This window comes from Rattus norvegicus, chromosome 17, assembly GCF_036323735.1.
Source record: "Rattus norvegicus strain BN/NHsdMcwi chromosome 17, GRCr8, whole genome shotgun sequence".
Lineage (NCBI taxonomy): Eukaryota > Metazoa > Chordata > Mammalia > Rodentia > Muridae > Rattus > Rattus norvegicus.
The window spans coordinates 83955921-83977541 of record NC_086035.1 but is presented as its reverse complement, the minus strand read 5'-3'; the positions used below and the strand labels follow the sequence as shown (position 1 = coordinate 83977541).

At 37.1% G+C, this 21621-nt stretch overlaps 1 protein-coding gene across 1 annotated transcript in view; it reads right to left on the bottom strand.

The window, feature by feature from the left end:
- Nucleotides 1–21621, bottom strand: part of Malrd1 (MAM and LDL receptor class A domain containing 1) — a 712187-nt gene that overhangs the window by 62017 nt on the left and 628549 nt on the right. The gene's annotated exons all lie outside the window — the stretch shown is intronic.

Below are 21621 nucleotides of genomic sequence, written 5' to 3'. Positions count from 1 at the left end.
TCTTTAACCAACCTGTTAGGGTGAAAGTTGGCATTGTAGTTTTAGGTCAGCTCTCTGGACATTGTAATGCTCTGTGAACTCAAGTCATAGTAGCAATCTAACACTGTTCTACAAAGGCCCTTCTCATTCACCTCATTTTGTTTCATAATAGAAACACTGGATCATCTCACACCATCAGCAGAAGGGTGACTATTTTACAGCAAGATACAAGACCAAACACATCTCTTTTAGCATAATTTTATAGCTGCTGTGCTTCGTTAGTAATAACCAATTCCTACAGCACCTTATCTATAAATCAACCTTCAACACAGGAACCTGTATACAGGAAAAGAAAGTTTGTATGTTTTTCAGAATTATTCATGGTTTCAAGCATTCACTGAGTTGTTGGAATAAATGACCTACAGATAAAGAGAAACTACGATAGTGGGTACCAGAAGTCAGTCAGTCTCTGTCTCTGTCTCTGTCTCTGTCTCTGTCTCTCTCTCTCCATATATATATATATATATATATATATATATATATATACATACATACACACACACACACATACACACACACATACATGCATACAGTAACAATTGGTAGGGGAAAAAGATGATGAATTTGAAAGAGAATAAAGAGTATATGGAAGAACTTAAAGGGAGGAAATGGACGGGAGAAATGTAATTATATTATAATCTCAAAAATAAAATTAAAAATAAGAAAACCATTCTAATAGTTTGTACTGTTCAATAAAAACTACAATCACCCTTCCTGTTGCTGGCCTTTTTTTTTTTTTTATTACAAAGGATGTTTATATCTCCTGCTAAATCCTGCTTGCTCCAACAGTTGCAGGATTTACTGAGGAATTACATATGTAAATTAGATGACCATGTGTTCTGGTTTCCTTGGGCATCATTGCCTAGTTTGTCCTGTCTAAATGCATCTCCTTTCATTGCAAACACGTCCTAGTTTAGACAATAAATGGCTTCACTTGCCTGCCTTTTCCCACTCAGGTATACACAATCCTTATTAATCGCTCTCTTGAGGACTGCTTTACTGCCCTGAACTCCCTAACAGACTGGGCATCTGAGACACTTCTAGGCTGGTTTCACTCTAATAGCTTGGTGGGAAAGTGGTAAGTTTCAAGGAGCACTTAAAACATGGTAGAGATGGCATATTTTAAGGTATAAATATTGAATCAATATTGGGTTAATATCTCTTGCACCAAGAAAGCAGTGTAATATAAAAAGAAATACAGATGTAATATGATGAACACTTAAGATGATGCTGTGTTCTCTCAGACAAAGCAAAAGATGAACAAGAAGTTATACAAATTAAAATTAATATTGAACATGGAATGTGTGACTCTAGACCATGTCCCCAAATACTCTAGTGCTATGAGTTTATTTCTTACTTCTAATTGTTTCTTTTGGCTAACACCCATACAACAAAAAGTCTAATGTATACCCCTACAACACCCAATGATCTCAGCCCGTTTCAGAAACTTATCCGCAATGTTTTCTTTGCTCGATTATCTCTCATAGGTCACTTAGTGTGCAGCAGAGAACTCTTGTATGAATTACATGCCTAGCATATCTTATGCCTCCAAAAGAACAACAAAATGCATTTTTTTCTGTTTTCTTAGTTCCATACTCAGTTAGGGAAAGTTTCAGATGTGATTGCATTCAACACAGAGAGATAAATTTTATGAAAATAATTGTTAAATTTTCAATATAATTTCTTGAAGGCATTCACATGCTTAGCATGGTTCTGAACGCCAGGGACAGAGGGGTAAACAGCATTTAGTCACTGTCATTGAGAAACCAAGAGGCTAACAGAAAACCATTTAGAAGCTACTTTGAACTTAAAATATTTCATTTTCTACAAATATGCTGGGCTGCTAGTTAACCAAAAATTGCAAACAAATGTAGATTAGACAGCCGAGTCAGTTTTCCTATTAATCTTGTCCAGCAGCTACATGCCAGCACTTCCCCTAATGAGCTGCTGAAAATGGAAATGGGAATCTTTGGATAGTATCAGGCACAATAAACAAAGGAGGAAATGCTATTATATTTGTAAAAGCCAAGAAAGCCTGGAGAAAGTTATGCCCATATTTAAGAGCTCAAAGCTGCCTCTCCTCATTCACATGGACAACAGAGCTCGTAAGTCAATGACAGGGAGAAGGAAATGAAGGTTATCAGAATGTGTGTGTACCGTTGAAAAGCCAAGTGGTAAATCGTATTATTTAGGATTCACATAAATAACATTAATAAGATCCGTGTCTTGTATACTGAACTTATATAATTTAAGATTTTTATCACACAGAATGATGCCACTACCATGAGAAAATACTGAACGTTATCAACTGAGCTCTTTAATCCGACTTAACCCATGACTGAAGCTGGTTATGGTGGCCCAGGGTTCCAGTCCCAATACTCAGAAAGATCATGCAGAAAATCTGCAAGTTCTAGGCCAGCCTTACCTACACATAGAGAGAAATACTAACTCAAGCAAACCCCAAAAGACACATGACTTTCTCACAGCTCTAAAGTATTTCTAGTAGTCCTTTCTTTGAAGAGTAAATGAAAAAAAGGTTTTTCTTAATCTGTTCAACCATAGTGATCAATTATATTATTAGATGGCATGCTGTTATCAACAGAATTATTATGCTCTTCTATGGAATCTTATATGAGAACATAGAGGATCCCATGTCTCTTCTATGACTTCTTTCCAAACATGCCCATGTTGAAGGTGATATTCATTTTCCATAGTTTAATACTCAGGACTAGAAATAGCCGCCTTCTATTGCTCCTTCACATGCCGTCTGTTATTTCCCTTGGCATAGAATTCCAGTCTCTGTATCATCACCTCAACTTCGCCAAAAGAGTGTACAGACATGCAAGTTCCTTCTTATAAAAGCATAATTTTGTCATGATCTCTTTGCATGAACTGCCCCTTCTTTGTTAATTTCAGATGGGGAAGAACAAAGAATTCGTGAGCATATATTGGTTTTAATAAATCAGAGTGGTATGGCAGTCAGGTTAGGATCTCCAGACACTAGACATACATTTCCTGTGTCTTTCAAATGAATGATCACCAATTCCAATGAAACTAGCATCCCGCAGGATCCCTGGTCCTAGAATTCATGGATGTATAAGCTTAAGGTCCATGGCTGTTGTACGTTTTATCCCTTAACAGTCAAGATCATGGAGAGGAATATCCTGGAAGGAAACAGACAGCACAGCCAACAACCAGGGACAATGAGCTAGGCAAATGTGGTAGAAGTGAAGGAGTTGAGGTAATGAAATAGAGACTGGAATTCTATGCCAAAGGAAATAGCAGAGGGCATGATGATGCAACAGAAGGGTACTCTTTCCAGAGACAGCAGAAGGGGTATATCAGAATATAATGCCTACAAGGGAAGAGTTTATTTCCAGGAGTTTAGTGGGAAGCCAGTGGGAAATCAGCTTATCCTTTGACCTTTGACCTCTATCCATGTGCCCCACAGACTGAATCCCATTAGAAGTCAAAGGACAAGGGGCCTGACAATATAGGTCAGAAATGCCAGCAGTCTAGCTACAGATTGTGGGAATACAAAGCTAGAGAAAAAGGCATAAAGGAGAAAGGGAACAACAGAACATGTGGCAATTCTGTACATTAATAAATAAACTTTTATTTTAAATAGTCCACTCTATCATTTAATTTAATCTATTAGTGGGTAAAGTGGAGGCTAAAGTTAGAAGTCACAAATAGTACTGATTTTTTTCCTACTTACACTAGAATTAATAATGTCTCATTATAATGCATGGAAATTATTAGATTGGTTAGTCAAATAATTAACTCTGGGTAATTGCATGTATAATATCCACAGTCTTATTTACATATGCTTAAATAATTTTTATTTTATCCAAATGACTAGTAATTACATTATTAGTTAATAGGTATCTCTTTTCTAACATCAAGGAAAATACCGAGGATCTCTAAAAGCAAAGTGAAGATTTACCTGCATATGAGGGTTGATAACAGAGTAACATTCAAAAAGGCACACAATTACTACGATGATTACATCATGCTGTAAGTCAATTTAACAAGGACATGAAGACAGGAAGTTATCTATAATCCTTGGAAATGTTGTGTATCTACAAACCTGTGTGGTCTGACCTTGAAAATAATGGTCATTTTGCTCACACCCTCTCTCTAACCCAGTGGTTCTAAACGCATGGGATAGTACCTGCTTGGTGTTGCATGTCAGAGATCCTGCACGTCATATATTTGTATTATGATTCATAACGGTAGCAAAAATTACAGCTATGAAGTAGCAGTGTAATAATTTTGTGGTTGGGGATCACAACAACAGGAGGAACTGTATTAAAGTGTTGCGACATCAGGACGTTTGAGAACCACTGAATTAAGCCATCACCTCTCCTTGTAATGTATGGAGGACAGAAACCTTGAACACTTTCCTTTGGGGCTTGAGTGGTGAAGGAAGTGGCCCACGACTTCTATTTTCCCTAGCATCAGCACTTCTGGAGCTGTCACTCACACTGAACTTAATCATTTCTATTCAGAATTTGTGTGCATCTGTGTGAGCCTGTGTCTGTTCTTAAAACTATAATTTCTTTAGAGTGTGTATAGCTTTGTCCAAGTGGAATAGACACACACACACACAGACACACACACACACACACACACACAAACACACACACACACACCATACATATACATGTGTGTGTGTCTGCATGTTTGACACTCCGTGTGTTAGTCTGTCAAGATGACAGTCAATTTCTTATTTTCGATGTTTAATTTTCTCTTGTCAGTCAAATGAATGAATTTCTGGATTGCTTCTCCTAAGTTAAATTTTATTTTCCCTTATATGTCACTCATATTGGGGAGCAGTGCAGGACAGGCAACTATTCAGGTAGGCAAGCACTATATTCTTTGATGGTTAGGTTGGCTCTTCGTTTACTTTTCTTCCAGGGGCTGAAATCGAAACAATTGGCTGAAATTACCTTAGGGGCAGAGGGGCAGCCAGGACTTGTGTGGTTTTACTTCCTGGTTACAGCCCATCATTGTAGGAAGTCAGGGCAAGAACTCAGGCCAGGAACTTGAAAGGAAAACACCAAGGAGTGCTGACTCTGGCCCATTCAAACCTTACAACAGCCCAGAGACCAGGCTGTCTTCAGGAAGCTGGGCCATTTGCATCAGTTAATTAGCGTAATTCCTCACTGATGCCACAGGCTACTCTGATAAAGGGAATTGCTCAATTAAAATTCTTCTTTTAAAAGGTTATTCCAGGCTGGGTCAGGTTGACAGCTAATGGTCTATAGGGTAAATTTCATAACTATACTCTTGTTGATCAAATTGCAAAAGGAAAGATACAAAGTCTTGGTCAAATGGATACAAATGGTTCCTACTTGCTAGTTCCGGGTGTTAGGGGGCCCAAGTACACTCATGATGTGTAGGAACAGTAAGTGTCAGATGGCTTGATGTATTTTGTGGAGTATCTTGACATCTCATTTCTAAGTGATTAAAGCCAACATAAGACAATACATTGAAAACATTATTGATGATATAATCCTGAAAAACAAAGTATATTGTGACATTTTGATAAATTTACTTTAGGACTAAGTTTTAAAAACCTCTGGAAATGTATCTTTTGGAAACAGTCCCCAGACAGCCATAATTGGATAACTGAATTTAATTTTGAGGGAAAAATTACATATGCAATTCCTGTATTATAAGTTATTTTTACTAGTAATAGAAGAACAAGAGTTTGGTTTTAATACAATGTGGTCATTTAGAATATAAAAGTGTGGAATTTATAATTTAACAGGGAAAGTCATGTCTAATGAGTAGAAAAATACTTTGTAGAATAACTCGCAATTAAATGAGGCTGCTTGTCCCAGTCTTTAAAATTCAGATAATGAACTTGAACAAGAGGGAGGCCAAATCCTATCAGACAGTAAATTGAGAAACTTAGCTACAATTCTAATTCTCGGCTAATAAATACTTTTGACCCTAAGAATACAGATAGCAAATGGATTGTGGACTGGCTTAAAGAATGTCATAAATGGTTTCTGATACTCTTTAAATCCCTTCCTTTGCCTATATTATATGTTAGATACTATACCATGACACAGAAAAGTAAGATTTAACTATGTCAAAAATTATCAGACTGTACAAAGAGAAAATAATTAATAAATAAAAATCTAAATGTCTCAGAATGAATTATTTTCTTAAAAGAACCACATTCTTTTATAATATGGCAAATTACAAATTTTTTTGTTTTTTACTTTAAAATGCTGTCAGTTTTGTTGTTGCAGGGAAAGCATCAGTGTGTGGTGGCAAGGACAATGACTGTACATCCAATTACTTCTTTGTATGTTTATAATAGCTTTGGTGTTGTTACTTACTCAGCCACTTGATCTGAGATGAGATTCTTTTAAATGTTACAGCAGTGTGATGAGATTTTTGACTGTGAACTCCAGAATATGACTATGTATTGTTATTTATCATACTATTCATGAAGCTACACATACTGACATGTTCTCCTAGCACAGAGACTGCAAAATATGTAATATAAATTTGGGATGCTTAAAGCTGATAAAATATTCAAGGGCCTTTTATGGTCTATGTAAATTATTACTTTCTTCTATGATGTCATTAGTAAAGCTTAGCTTCTAAGATTAAATAAGATGAAATTAAGATATGAACAATATGAGTAGGGGGCTATTATCAGATGACTTCATACTGGACATGTAAACAAAATGAATTAGTTTTCTTTAAATTTATTTATGTCTTTAAATTTTCATGTGAAAAACAAAATATGCAATTTCTACATTTCCTTTCTTTTTCTGTGTAATATCACTGACATAGCTATTTCTAGAAAAAGGAGAAAGCTAGATAAGTTCAAGAAACACATTGAAACTAACACTTTAGACACAATGTAACGGTGACACAGAGACATACAAAGTAGGTTTAGACACAGTGTAACAGTGACCCAGAGATGCACAAACTAGGTTTAGACACAGTGTAACAGTGACCAGAGATATACAAATTAGACTTAGAAACAGTGCACCAATGACCCAGAGATATACAAACTAGAATTAGATTTTGTTAACATCACATTTTCCAAAATAGTGCAGTATTTGGACACTCCACCAAATACCTGACGAATGTGGCCAGGATGAAACGTAGGCTTCCACAGTCAGAATGTTTTGTGGATCCTGTTGATGCTTATGTTCTTTTGTTTTGTTTTGTTTTGTTTTGTCTTGTTTTGTTAACTCATCATTTCTTTTCTTTGTCCTCCTATAGAAGGAGTGTAAGAAGGATGGAGGTTGGCACCTGCTATGAGATTCCTACGTGGGAAATACTGGGAACAGAATCCAATTGAAAATCTCCCAGAAGGACTTCCTAGACATGGAGAAAAACTGTGAGGCACCGGAGGGAAGACAGATGAAAGTTAATTGTCTCAGTTTAATCTACACAGTTCTGATGTGGGCATAATCTGTCAATACTGTCAAATATTTAAATATATATATATTTGTGTGTGTGTGTGTGTGTGCGTGTGTGTGTGTGTGTGTGTGTATGTGTTTATCTCAGAAGCTCCAGGGACAAATGCAGATACCAGTTTCTATTATGTACATATAATTTTATCTTCCTTGAGGTTGTCACAGCCACCACTTATGAAATAAGGTCACAGTATCAAGGCTCTGTGTTACTTTTTAATGGAGAAATATACTGCCTATTCTTTACCTTCTTACGTGTTTGCATATAGGAACTTCTCAAACCTTTAATTCTGTTTGTTGCTCTAACCTCACTTCTCCCAAATGAAGCAGTTTGAAAGCTGAACATTCATGAGGCTTCAAATTAAATGCTTCAAATAAAACAAAAAGAAAGAAAGAAAGCAATAACAGACGAGCTTTGCTTTTCCTCTGGTCACCCACATGGCAAGAAGGAAGCAGCCGGGCTGTTTGCTGACACCCCTCTAATGATTCTAATCTGACCTTCCTTAACCAGGACTCCTGCCAAATAGCTTCCACAGACAATCTGTGTGTGGGTGGTGACCTCATTGGAATCCAAGAGCAACTGCTAAAAAATACACCACAATAATTGCAAACAAAGCCTTGCTTTGGTGAAGGACTCTTTGGTAGAATCCTGGAAGTGGCTGGAAACATACTCGCTGGAAAGTTTCATAGGAAAGTAGGTCTCTCTTTAAAGCAACACTGGCCACACATTCAAACTCATGTCTTCACTACCACCCTTTTCCCTGTAGTAAAAAGGCGTATGCAACTTTGACTTTTAATCCTTGTCCATCAACTCCATGAACTAATTATGAACATCTAAAATTTAATTTTCAAAATTAATCTTCTGCTATTCTCTTAAGTAGCATTTCTTCGGCGCCATGCTGCCAACAATCTGCCTGAAATGTTCTTCACCATTTCCAGTCTCTAAATATTCTACCTTTGCCCTCATCCCCATTTATCTTGTCCTGTGCCTTTAACTGACAACATCATTCCATAACCTCTGTACAGAAACCAAGAAACCAATAAGATAAAATCAATCAGCCCGTAACATGTGGCTCTACAGCCTCTGTTTAAACTTGTACCTTACGAAACTCTGCCATTCCCTTTGTTGACTAATTAGGACTGAAGCGTCGGCTTCTCTCCTGAATTCTTGTGTCAATCTTTGGATTCCTTGACTTCCTCTCCAGAAAGGGACCTCAAACTTCTTTGGGGCAGTACAGCTCCTCCCAGTATGGCACGCCAGCTCTGAGTCAGCCACAGGGGGCTACCCACGCGCTGTTACATTTTAGAGAAAGGGAAGAGAGCTTCAGCCAGTCTAACCTAGAATTTGGGTAAGGGGATTGAGATGTGCCCTCAAGCCATCAAGTGCCCCAGGTTGACTGTGATTCTGAGTGAGGTCGACATGTATCTAGGGTTGTCAGTAACACAGGAAAAACCTTTATTAGATTCGGTCAATTTACCTGCTAACACGTGACAACTCTATTCAGTAATGCTTCCTTTTGACTTGTGTACTTAGGTTCATTAAGAAGCTGTGGGCTGGACTGCTTTTCTTCCTAATCCACAGCGAATGTCGAGTCTGGTCTGCCTCATAAAAGTGCACAGGCCCTTCTGTTTCCTTTTCTCATTGTGAAATTCTTGATATAAACTAAAAATTAATTCATAGAAAAAAGGCATAGCATGTTTTAACACCATCTATATGGGAATCTGTGACACAATTTTGGGAGGTAAATGTATGTTTTCCTTGAGTGCATAAGTATGAACTTCACATTAAATGATAAAAGGGTACCGGGTTTTGATTGTCCTTTGATTGAACATGTAGTTAGTAATTTAATCCATTCTCAAGGCAAATGGCTTCTTTTTATTATGTCACCATTTGTGTATACACATATGCACATACGTGTGCACATGAACATGCTTGTGTATGTATAACAATAATAATCGAATAAGAAGAGTCTATAAAATTGAGAATATGGAGTAGAAGGTTTGGAGACAGGGTACTTGGGAGGTACTAGTAGAAAGAAAGCGAAGGGGAAAAGTAATGCAATTCAATTTTATTAAGACATGTTTTTAAAATACTCTAGATACTTATTAATTTTATTCTTTTACTTTTTACCATTTATTTGAAATGGTGTATCATATAGCCCAGGGTAGTCTAAAAATTACAATCCTATTGCAGTCCCATCTAGCTGTCAGATTCTAGACAGATATCATCACACATTAGAAAAATTAATTTACTGACAGTCATATGATATCTGATATTTAAGGAATACATGCTACATCCCAAATTAGATCCTATTATCTAAATCTTGGAAATTTATCTTTCTTGTGACCTTGTCAATGTTTTGCTATATACATTTATTTTAGGGGTATATGTTTATACCGAGTTTAGGAGAACTTGTTTTAGAAACTATTTGTATCTCTACACTGTCATTTTCTAGCATAGCCCTGTATAAAGGAATATTTACTTAGTGTCTGTTGTTTCATATTCTATTAACCTTGCTATGATTAGTTTTGTTGTTAACCATTTTACTTAAACTTTTCACAAAAGTTTTTGTATGTATCTTTTTAGGAAGCATTTAACTGAATTGTTAAAAACCAATAATATAATTCATTCAATAAAGAGTGATGTGGGGGACCAGCAAGGTGACCCAGCGGGTAAAGGTATTAGCCGCATGAGTGTGATGACCTAAGTTTGAGCCCCAGAAGCTAACTAATGGTGAGAGAAAAAAAAGAGTTTAGGAACTTCCACATGTGCTTTGTGGTAAATGTGCCTCTTACAACCCTCCCTCTCTCTGTCTCTCTGTGTGCCTCTCGTTGTCTTTCTCTGTCTGTCTCTCTCTGTATCTCTGTCTCTCTCTCTTCACACACACACACACACACACACACACACACACACACACACACACACACGAAGCAAACAATAACAAAAGCCAAAAGCAAAACAGAAAACTAAATAACACATGTAAGCACATGTGTTCATGTGTGTGTGGATATGTGCATGGAGGCCAGAGGTCCACACCGTATGTCTGCCTCTATCAAGTTCAACCCTTGATAGGGGACCCACACTTCCTGCTTCTTCTAGCATGTTCTCCAGAGCATTAGCCGCTTTGAGTCCCAGTCCCAGCTCCTAGAGCACAGAACAGTCAAGCTCCTGCCCTCACATTTTCTTTTTCATATTCTGAGCTGTTGGTCTCTAGAAGCTTCCGCTTACCTTTTTCTCCTTGTAGCTTTGTCTAACTAACAGTTGTTTCTTGAATTTACTGTGATTTGAGGTATTTTATATGAATTTTCATCCTCTTGGTTTCTGCCTGACCCTACTAACCCTACTATGTGATTATCAAATGCTGCCGAAGCAGGTTCTAACCCCAAGTGCCTTCTCCCTTCTACGTGTGTCGCTGTGCTTCACAATCGAGCATCAGTGAGACTGCAGTCCAATATTATGATACTTTCCATAAAAAAGAAGCAGAATAAGTACCCATCTGTGTGTCTCTGTGTAAGGTGTGTGTGTGTGTGTGTGTGTGTGTGTGTGTGTGTGTGTGTGTGACAGAGAGAGAGAGAGAGAGAGAGAGAGAGAGAGAGAGAGAGAGAGAGATTGATTTAGTGTGATTTATTCTGGTGAACAGTGAATGGTAAAAAAGAGTATGTTACTCTTTTATCATTTATCAACACGTCCCTTTTTATATCTATATTATATAGTCCTTCAGCACAGTGAAATATATAAACACCACTGAAAGATCATCATTGCAAATTACATGCCTATGGGAAAAGTTATTAAAACATCATTATCATTTTAAATGTCAATGAATGGACATTTATTTCCTTTATTGGGGTCTTTATTCAAGCTAAAGAAATCTTTATTCTGACACTAGAACAATGACAGTGTCTTACAACTTTCATCTACTCAATAAAGGAGTACTTCTGAGGAAGATGTACAGTTAGATTTCTACATGTCCAATCAGAAATGATGTTATGCCAATTTGTGTTGACTTCAAAATGAGAAGTTTTTCTAGGAAGTTATCAACTGTGTGTTTTAACTTCATGGCTCCAGACGATAAATTCAAAACATGTTTTCTGTAGCCTCATGCCAAGGCGTATGTTTGTTTAAACGTAGATTGTGGTTTAGACTCTTAATTAGTCATTACTTCACCTTAAGCTCGGGATGTGTACCAGTCTAAATAAGAGACTGCTGGCTGAAAGCAGAAAAAATAGATCTCTGCTCGAAGAAAACAGAAGGCACTTCCTCCATCTCGGAGTGTGCGGACAGAACATAGCAAATTTAGTGCAATGGTAAACACAGACCAGTGCTTTCAGGGGCTAAGAAGATTCCCGGAGGAGTTTCAAAATTAAAATGCATTGAACTCCTTTAGTCTGTCAGTGTTTCACTGGGGAGAGGGTAAGTTCAAAACGTTTTACCTCATTTGCTGAGATTTTCTTCTGTAAGGCTGAACTCAGCCACCTAGCAACAGGGCACACAAAGGACTCCACTGTGGCGTAGCTGAACTCATGCTTACTGAGCAGGAAAAAAAGCTGTGTGTAGGAGCAGGACAGAGCGGGATGGCCTGCCATGCCACAGTCACCAGGGAGTCTGGTTTGGAAAATTGTGAAATTCGGAGCAGTGACTTCTGTAAGATTTGTAGACAATCAGGTCTCATTTGGCTTTCTCCCCAGTCCCATGTACTAGAGCACCAGGATACATACATACAGACACACACACACATCTGTGCATGCACACACAGGCACATACACAAACTACACACATATACACACAGGCACACACACTCACACAGGCACACACACACTATACACACTCACACCGGCACACACAGACACATACACACTCACGTCACATCGTTGAATGAAAAGATTCCATTAATCAATCAAAGGCACCCATTTAAGCTTCCTTGTGTTTGAACTCAGAAGCCTGATAAGAACTGTGCTGATTATGATGGTGCACTCCCTTCTCAGCTGTTTGAGCATGGATGAAGGAGCTGTGTGAACTCAGATTCTTGCTCTATGAACAGCTATCTCTTGTTCTGACTTTTAAAGCAAGCCATTTGGCAGTGGACACTGCCCCAGAAATAACCTACCTCTTTTTTTCTCAGAAGACAGAAATACCTACTTAACAGTCAGATCATAGTAGAGACCTTGGAAAACAGCTAGATCAAAAATCCCTGTCAGCCACCGCCAGTGAGTGGAATCTGGGCCATGTCTTTCCTCAGAGAATGTCTTCTCTGAAAGGTGAAGGGTCATGCAGGAGGGACAGACACCCAATTACCAAAACAATCACTGAGCAGGCATAGAAAACCTGGATGTAATTTAGGGGCAGAGGCTACTACAAGCACACAGAAAGAAAATGAGGTATTAATTATGTTCTTAATGTTCATGATTACTGGTACATAGCATAAAATCAGACCCAAGGTCTGGAGTGAGACAGAGAGGGAGTTTGGAGGACTTACTGAGAACAGACTCTTGTTTTAACAGCAGCAGCAAGAGGAAAGAGATTTTGATTGGCTGGTGGGGCTTGCAGTAGAAACTATGTAATGTTCTCTGACAATGGGGAGAAAACTGAGGGACAGGTCCATCTGCAGGGGGACACATTAAAAGCAGCCAGTTGATTCTATTTCCACTGATGTGTGTGTCTGTGTGTGTGTGTGTGTGTGTGTGTGTGTGTGTATGTGTGTGTGTTACTGTTATATTTGGTGTCTGTGCACATGTGTGTACATGTCTGTGTTGTAAAAATTTTATCTGGCTTGAAAAGTCTCTTTTAAAGTGACAAAATCGAAGCCCGTTAAGACAACCTTGCAGAAATTAAAATGTGGCGTCTTCCTCAATAAGGCGAGTCTCTTTTGAGATCACCAACTGTTCATTGTAGTTCAATATATGTTACAGCCCCATAAACAGATACTTTCTCCTCCAAGAAACAGGACTGTAGCAATTTTTCTATTTAGCGTTTGTATATTTGCTCTAATAATATTGAAACTTTTCTATGTCAAGATGTGTATTTTCTATTTAAAAATGTCACATAGCTTTTTGGATGTACCACATTGAACACTTAAGTCTGTTTTCAATGGGCTCCTATGATGTAATAGGGATGATCAACAGGGTGGTCTCAATTGAGGTATAAATTAACAGTGTTTATCTGCATCTCAATGATGCTAGTTTCAACTATAAGATTGAGTTGGTTTAGTTAGTATAGACTTTGCCTTAAACTTTCAAACTTTCAAATTGATATTAGCACTTTTTGCTTCCAAAAATAGGTTTTTCTTCCTAATGTGGGATCAGTTTCTGAAGGATATTTAAAAGTTGCATCCCCATAACTGTACATACAAAGCTAGTGAGGATATATCCTGATGAATGGCTATCACTACACTGGTCTTTGTGTACATTATTTTCTTTCCTTTTTTTTTTTTTTTTTTGGTTCTTTTTTTTCAGAGCTGGGGACCGAACCCAGGGCCTTGCGCTTCCTAGGCAAGCGCTCTACCACTGAGCTAAATCCCCAACCCCTGTACATTATTTTCAATGATAGCACATAAAACTAAAAATTCAGTCGTTTCCTTTACTAACTTCTTAATACAGATCGAACTGCTTTCAGACATTAGCCATTTATATATTTTTTCATTGTGAGTCTTCATTGTCTATGTTTTATATATTTCGTTGCTTTGAGAAATATGTGGATCATTGATTATTTATATAAAATATTTTCTTAGCTGATAAGGTTTTACTGTTAAATTCTGTTCCTGATGTCTTTCACTAATTTTGTTCCAGAGTTACTTTATAGAGCAGATTCTTACAACTGCTCATTGCTTTTACCTCTGCTTTGAAGCAGATACACTTAAAACGTCATTACTTACCTAAGAGTTTTTGTTTCCCTCTGTATACCATTGAGAAATTGAAAAGTAATTCATATGTACGATATCAGAAATAATTAATTGACTAAACATTTTTTCCGAATACTAATGGACAGTTCAACTTATTCATTCTCATTAGCTTGAAATTTTACTTTTTATGCTAGTTTTATGAAATTACATCATCTATTAGCAGATTATTTCATTCCTATAATTATTTCTCTATTCATTTCAATCTTCGTAGTATTTATTGCTTCGTAGTAATATAAAGTTGTGAATTTATGGGTTGCTGTACTAATTCATAGGCATGCCTTTAAGTTTGATGCTTAAATTTCCAGGTAAGCATTTAATTTCTTTTTCTTTGTTTTAAGAAATGATTACAGACACAGAATGCTAACTGGATTCGATAAGCCCGATGAGCTGATTTTCTTTAAGCCATATTGTAAAACACTGAATACTGCTAGTATCAGACACTGATTTGCACATTTTTTCCCCATCTATTTTTGAAGGCATCTTTGAAAGTTCCTTTGTTTGCACTTTCAGCTTTGTTTGTGCGGTTAATTGTGCTTTTGGGTATCATCTTTGAATAGAGTACGTATTATGGTATTGTTTCTGCTTCTGAATAGACTCCTCCACATGTTCTGGTTCAACTATTACTGGTATTTTTGAAAACCTGTCCTACAGCCTGGAGTTTGGGTACTCAGCTTTTATGTTCCCGGCCGGTCGTGCTTCTCCAGACACTTGCCCAGCAGCTCCCTGGGTACAAGAATGAAAGACACTCACACATTCGCTTATTTTCAATATGCTGCCTCACTCAATGGCTGAGCAGTTCTAATCCTGCACCTGCTACCCCAGGCACAGTAAAGGAAGTAGACAGTGACCATTTACCCAAATTCTTACATGGCTCATTGACGCTCTCCTATAGCTCTAAACCTGATTCATCTTCCACCACATCATGGTGACACTCTGTCTCCTTCTGCCCAGTTCCGAGCCTGTGCAACTCTAAGGCTCTGCTCCTTCTTCCTCTGCCCAACCGTTGGCCTGGTATCTTTATTGATTGATCAAAAAAAACAACTGAGGACAAGGACCTTTAGCGTTTGGACACACAGATTTCTTATTGAATCAAAGCATTAGAACCAATCTCCAACACAGGCCACAGGCTTATTTATTTTGTGTCTAGCTACCATACCACACTCTTTTCTCATTCTTTTAATTTGTATAGACTATCAATATCTGCAAAATATTTGTGGCTTTTCTTTTTGTCTGTATATTTTCTGCATACCTATTTCTTTTCTGCATACCATTATGGGTAGAATCTCTTGAGTGAATTATGATATTCAATATGCCTGACAGATATTCATTTATTATAATTTTGCAAAAAATATTTTTATTAAAGCATTAATCTTTAAGTTAAAAGATAAGATTTTATGCTTTTGATGTGTTGACTGTGATATTTTTATGTAGGTGTACATTGTCAGGTGATTAAATCCACCTATTTAATGTGTACATTACCTAACAGGGATAACACATTCATGATGATAACACTTTCAACCCTTCTGTGAATGTATTCCAGAATATATTTTTAATGAGAGTCATGACATTTTCCAAGTTTTGAGATAAAAGTACAAGCAAGTTTAAAGAGAAGGGCATCTTTGACTCCCACTTTTGGCGAATTAGTAATTTTCATCTCTCTATAATGCCATCTTTTGCAATTATTGGATTTGGGAAAAAATGTTCGACTACATGGCCTCCAAGCTTACTTAAAAGTGTCTAAGTGTTGGCTTTTCCAAGTTGACCTCTTGAGAATCCAGTTGTTTCCATGTTCAGCGCTTTCCTGTAACTATGGTTACATATTTAATCTTTAAGCATGTGTACACTGAGTTTCCAAAAATAACAACCAAGGAAATGGTCTTCTGGTTTTTTTTTTTTTTTTGGACTGGCTTTGTATGTCAACTTGTAAAGAAATGTACTGTGTTACTATGGAGATAATTAAGATGATAGTAGACAGACAATTCACAAACTGATTAGCATGGCCAGCATGGAGCTAGAACAAGCTTGGCAATGTTCTTAACTAATAACGTCACATACAGGCCTCCAGCAATGGAAGTGCTCTTTATTTTCAAAGCAGCACACGATTGAAAACAATAAGTCCTGGCTTATCTTAGAAACTGGATAAAAGTCGACGCTCACAGGACCTTGCAGTTCTAGAATTAGAGGCCACAGACTCAAACTCCAAAGAGGCAAGACACCACACATTTCAAACCCTACAGTCATAGATTCTGCTTCAAAGACCTAGGCTTAAAGAAAAATAATAGTGACATTGACGCCAATGGTTGCTTGTTTGTTTTTGTCTCAGGGAAATTTATTTAATGCACCATATCAGTTTTAAAGATTTAATGTGTGTGTGTGTGTGTGTGTGTGTGTGTGTGTGTGTGTTTTATCTGCCTGCGTGTTTTATACCACATGCCTATGGGTCCTGGGAATTTAGCCTAGGTCTACTGCAAGGTCAGCAATTCCTCTTAGCAGCAGAAACAGTCCTCCTATAGTGCCACTGTCTCAAATTTCTAACAAGCAAATTAGATACAATTTTATCTATCCTATAGGCATTTATAAAGCTTATATCATTATTCCATAGACAGGTCAAAAACTCTTAAGTGCTACTTACATGCAATTTTCACAATAATACACTCTCTAGATTATTATTTTTATTATTTGAGGGAGAACAGACAATTGCATAATAATTCTTATGACTCTTAGGCATTTTTTCATGTCTCTTTAGATTGCCTTGGCTCAGCTCTTCCCTACACCAGTCAATGATCTTCAATCACTTCCCAGCCCCACTTTACACTACTAGGTCTAGCTTATGTTCTAGGGGCAGTCATTTATGTCATCTCATGCATCCATGATGTTTTTAAGTTATAATAAGGCTTCGATGAATAATCCTTCGGGCAATGCTATTTTAGAGGTTACCAAGAGAAAACTTCTATAAATAGAATTGGTTCCTTAAAATGTAAATGAATGTGTAGCACTTTTAAATATGAAATTTTAGTTAACATGAAAAACAATGGACTTCAGTCTGACATCAATATGCAGGGTTAAGGGATTCCTAGATAATTGGCTTGTCAAAACAAACAACTGGGTGTATCTATAAGAGTGCTTGAATTAGAGGACTGAGCGAGGAAGACCGATCTTTATCATTGAAGCATCATCAGATCACTGAACCACTGACGAGAACAAAGAGAGGGACATAACATTGCTCTCCTCTGGAGCAAACCCTCATTGCTTGCTCTTGATATCAGAGCTCTTGGTTCTCTAGCCAAGACTTGCATTTCCACCAACAGACGAAGCCACCGAGATTCCCTAGAGATCCTTTGGCTTTCAATCTTGCCGCAAAGGGCCGGTGATAAGTTTTTAACCACTAGTTGTGCATGTTCTGCTTTCTCTGCAGGGACTTCAAGGATGCAAACTTTTTTTTATTGCCCCCTCTGCTTCTTTCTCTATTTTCTTAACTTTATATCATTTGCTCCTGACTCATTGCCTCCTATCCCCAAGTTCATAATGTTTTTTTCATTTAAACATATATCTACTTGAGAAATGGATCATTTTTCTTTCTTTTTTAAATTTATTTTTTGGCAAAGTTCTAACAATTCAGCTGATACGAAGAATTTCATTTTTTTCAATCGATTCTTAATATTTTGTTGTTTATTTTTATACATAGACTTTGACTAGGCTAAAGTGGGAAGGATCCATTCTCTCTGGAAATAGAGTAGTCTGTTTTTATTTCATTCTTTCTGCTCCCTCTTATTTTTTACAATAAAATATGGGTAAAGGAAGAAAAGGGACGATGTTTAAAACAGTGGCTTTGTGGAAATGAAATTTGTGTTGTCACTGTGGTGAGGGCCAGGCAGCTGAGGTTGAATGATATTTCTAGTTTAAGAGCACCCTCTTCTGTCATTGGAACAAAGCAGTAATTTCTGATCACATAACAAACACATCATGTGCTTTTCATTATGTTTTTTCTACTGTCTTAGAAATTCCCCAGAATTTCATTTGTGATTGCTAATTGGGTTTATGATGACATATGAGTTCCTCTCCCAGTACATTTGAGAACATACTTTAGCATAATGATATTTTCTGTGAAATTATAGATGGCTGATTTGCATAAATGAAATTCATTCATTCACTCATTGCTTCATTTATTCTTTGGTTAGCACATTCTTCAATAGAGCTGTGGCCACATCTGGTAGGTGTTGTGTATGGATCATGAAAAGATGATGAAGTTATGATCTTTTCTATCAATGGAAAAACATGATCTACCCTCATACACTGCCAGTTTTTAAAGATGATAAAAGGGGAGTCATGGTGTTGCCATTTATCATTATAAAATCTAGTTACCATTTGTGCGTGTGCATGTGTGTATGTGTGTGCATGTATGTGTGTGTGTGTGTGGGCACGTGTGTGTGTGTGTGTGTGTGTGTGTGTGTGTGTGTATGTGAGATGTGTGGTGGGAGTATTGTCAGAATGCATGTGGAGGTCAGAGGAAAACACTATGGTGTGGATTCTCTTCTGTGATTGGACTCAGGCCTTCAGGATTGCACACAGCTCTCATCTGCTGACCCATCTACACACTATCTGTGAGTTTTTGCTGTGACAAGGTAATAAAAAAGTGTAAAATTATAGGAATGGATTTGCTGTGTATGTTTTTAGAAAATACTTAAATCCTGGTCTGCAATTATAACCCCTCCTGGTTATTAAGTTCTTGGGTGAAAGATACATTTATAGTCTTTATATTTATAAGTCTTAACCAACACAAGAGTTGGGTATTTGCCCACCCTCTATGTTGTTAAAGTCCATTTTTCTATCTATAACCTTGAGTTTTTACTTACTTTTTATTAGATTTCATTTGGGCTTCTCTTAACTCCAATCAGCTAGCTCTCAGGAGAATATTATTACAACTCAACTAACCCATGCCAACTTCTCCTTCATCATCTCCTACACATTCTTCTTCTCATGGTCTTCTCCCCCGAAGCCTGCAAAACCCCACCTATGTCTCTTCTGCTAAGCTTTTGGATATGGGCATCTTAATTTACCGATCAGAGTTAACTGGGGGACAGGATCAAAGGGGCTACATGTAGGCTGTAGGTCTTAGGAACGCACATTAAACACAGTAAAAGCCAAACCTCAACAAGTGTATATTCAGGATTTGTTTCTTTAGTGAAGTATTTTGAGTATTTAAGAATTTTTGTCTTGCATATTTTAGTATTGTTGTATTTGTTAGATAAAAGCTTTTGCCTGTTTAAGCATTTTTAGCATTAATTTGTGTAGTTATATAGTCATACATCTATAATTATTTATAGTTAAATAGTATATATATAATTATATATATATTGTTTTCATTTATGTTTTCCCTGATTTTTCAGTTTTCTTCTTGGCATGTTTCTCGTTTAATATATAAACTAGATAAAATTATATATGTGTGTATGTGTGTATCATTCTTTGACATAGTCTGTGTTTTAATTGACTATAATATTTATAGTTATCATAATTGCCGACAGATTTGAATGTACTCTTTCTTGTTGGTGTTTGCCAAGCAATTTCATTAGATTCTGACTCCTAGCTCTCTTCCGTATCCCTCCATATTCCTATACTTAACTTGCTCACTTGTTCGTGGTACCTGCTCTCTGGGATGGACTGATGTTCTTGGTGTACTTAAATGACTTACTATCAGAAACTTTTCTTCCTTAGATCAGGCATAATCTTCCATGGATCAGGTATATTTATGGCATATACACAAAACATATACAGACCACATTATTACAATATGATATGATTAAAATATAATGTAAAAGATAAAATTATTATTAAAAAAGCAGATAACAGTAAATTATAAGAAATTTGCTCATAATCATTGTTTTTAAGAGTTATTTTCTATGAACATAGTTTTTGATTCACCAGCAATGTGTTAATATACTTCTTGGACTTCCTTTGCAGCGCGCTTAAACTTTGCTCCATCAGTTCCCTTCCTGAAATCCCATCTGTCTGTCTGTCTTCCATCATAGCTTGTCCCCCACTTTTGAGCTTTGCATTGGAGAGAAATAAATTTAGTGCTTCTCCATCTGGATTCCAATTGCTAAAGTTTATTTAAGTACTTGAGGAGGTTGCCAGGAATGCAAAGCTCTTTGCTTGTTCAGCTGAGACTATCGAAAGCCAGGGTTGAAGAGGACAGCAGTGCAAACTGCTTTACTGTAAACAGTTGACATTCAAAAGCTCCATCCACTTAGGTGATGTCCAATAAACAGCATATGGCAGCCTTCTCTCTTTTGGGGGGAGGGAGGAGATTTTAGCAATGACTAGAATGCATACCATCTCTGGATCAACTAATATTTTATGGTAAACTTCCATGCTAAATAATATGAGGAAAAGTATAATCCTGAGATGTGATATCAATATAATGGATTTAAAAGACAAAGCACTTTAAGAAAACTCTCTTGAAATTGTTTTATCAATGTTAAAGCCACATCTAAATAAAGAAACAATAAAGCTTATTATTAATTTTATTTAATCGTTTTTATTTTTATGCTATATAGATAGATATAGATATTAGATATGGCGTGCACAAGCCTCTGTTCAGGTTCACACATGTTACTGCAGCATATGGAGGTCGGAGGACCAATTCAGAGAGTCAGCTCTTTCCTTTCACCATGTGGATCCCAGGGTGCAAGTTTGAGCTTATATTCTTTTTGTTTTAATCCAACATAATGATTTTACTGATTATTTGGGAAATTAACAAAATCCACTCTGCTCACACTCAGGTTTTTAGTCCTAGGTACAAAGCGCCTTTACTCTCCAAGCTGCCGATTGGCCTAAGCCTCTTACGGTTTTTGTTTGTCCTTTTGTTTGGTTTGAAGAGTTTGTTGACATTGTTCTTTGACAATGTTGTGCACGTATAGTGAACATTCTCATAATCACTCCACAATCTCCCTCCCACTCTTTCACCACCCAGCTCACCAAAACGCCTTTCCCACATTCATGACTTTTGTTGTCGTTAGAGACTTTACATGATACCATGATCATCTTTGTTACCAAGGGTTTGAAAGTGTCTACTGGAACCTGAAAGGATTACTAATGGGTACCCAGCTAAAGACAGTAACCTAGACCCCCTCAGTAGCCAATAGGTCTGAAATGGAGGGTAGGCCTCCATAATCTCCTCCAGGAGACAGAAAGGAACAACCTATTCAAAGATATGAGTGTTACTCAAAAATTTTTAA